The sequence below is a fragment of the Cebus imitator genome, unplaced genomic scaffold (assembly GCF_001604975.1).
Source record: "Cebus imitator isolate Cc_AM_T3 unplaced genomic scaffold, Cebus_imitator-1.0 Scaffold2, whole genome shotgun sequence".
Lineage (NCBI taxonomy): Eukaryota > Metazoa > Chordata > Mammalia > Primates > Cebidae > Cebus > Cebus imitator.
The window spans coordinates 616,731-618,117 of record NW_016107317.1 but is presented as its reverse complement, the minus strand read 5'-3'; the positions used below and the strand labels follow the sequence as shown (position 1 = coordinate 618,117).

The 1,387-nt window shown below is 44.7% G+C and overlaps 1 protein-coding gene across 1 annotated transcript in view; it reads right to left on the bottom strand.

Moving 5' to 3' along the window:
* Positions 1-1,387, bottom strand: part of CREBL2 (cAMP responsive element binding protein like 2) — a 25,255-nt gene that overhangs the window by 22,756 nt on the left and 1,112 nt on the right. The window lies entirely within an intron of this gene.

The window sequence follows — 1,387 nt, the reverse complement described above, 5'->3', positions numbered from 1 at the left end:
AAAAAAAAAAAAAAAAGTGTGACGTCCCCTCCCCAAAGAAATATTCAAAGCAAAAACAAAAAAAACAAAAAATTACTTGCTGATTTTTCTAGAAAACCTTCAGAATGCTCCCCTTCTCTCTTGGAAATACCATTTCCCCAATATCATACCCCACGAATGCCCGAACCGGAAGAGTCTACAATGTTATTGGCACTGTTGTAAACAAACAAGGGCAAGATTCTTGCCAAGGGAATTAATGTGTGTATTGAGCATATTAAGTACTCTAAGAGCTGACAGCTTCCTGAAACATGCCCCCCTTCTGTCTTGGGAATACCACTTCCTATTAAGAGGGGTTTGCTAATTCACAAGCAATCCATTTCTCTAGGTGAGTCCCAATTCCAGAGCACTGCACTGGGCTTTCCCTTCCATCTGTCACTTTTCTTACAGTCTTCTACATGAAGGGGAAGAGAAAACAAGAAAGAATAAAACAATGAGCACAGAGAGTTGGAAATTTTTAAATCCCTCTGAAGACATGTGAAACAAAAACTGCAGCAGTGGCAAAAAAAAGGCACCCAGACAAAGCTATCATAAAGAGTATGCCAGAGACTGTGAAACCTAAGACGCTGGGAAACACAGGGAAGGATGGTTTTTACTTTAAAAACTGGCAAATTTGGCCGGGCGCGGTGGCTCACGCCCGTTATCCCAGCACCTCGGGAGGCCAAGGCGGGCGGATCACGAAGTCAGGAGATCAAGACCATCCTGGCCAACATGGTGAAACCCCGTCTCTACTAAAAACTGAAAAAAAAAAAATTAGCCGGGCATAGTGGCGCAAGCCTGCAGTCCCAGCTACTCTGGAGGCTGAGGCAGGAGAATCACTTGAACCCAGGAAGAAGAGGTTGCAGTGAGCGGAGATGGTGCTATTGTACTCCAGCCTGGGCGACAAGAGCGAGACTCCGTCTCAAAAAAAAAAAAAAAACAACAAATTTTAGAAGTCTGATTCCTTAAAATAAAAAAGTCCAATTCCAAAACATCGTGAAACATCAAAAAGCAAATCCCTGAACATCCCTATCTTCAGGAAATAAAACTAAAAAACACTAATGTGGGTAGATAAAAAGAAAGGCAGCCAGGTATGGTAGCTCACGCCTGTAATCCCAGCACTTTGGGAGGCCGAGGTGGCAAATCACTTGAAGCTGGGAGTTCGAGATCAGACTGACCAACATGGAGAAACTCCGTCTCTATTAAAAATACAAAATCAGCCGGGCGTGGTGGTGCATACCTGTAATCCCAGCTACTCCGGAGACTGAGGCAGGAGAATCGCTTGAACCCGGGAGGTGGAGATTGCGGTGAGCCGAGATGGCACCATTGCACTCCAGCCTGAGCAACAAGAGCGAAACTCCCTCTCAAAAAA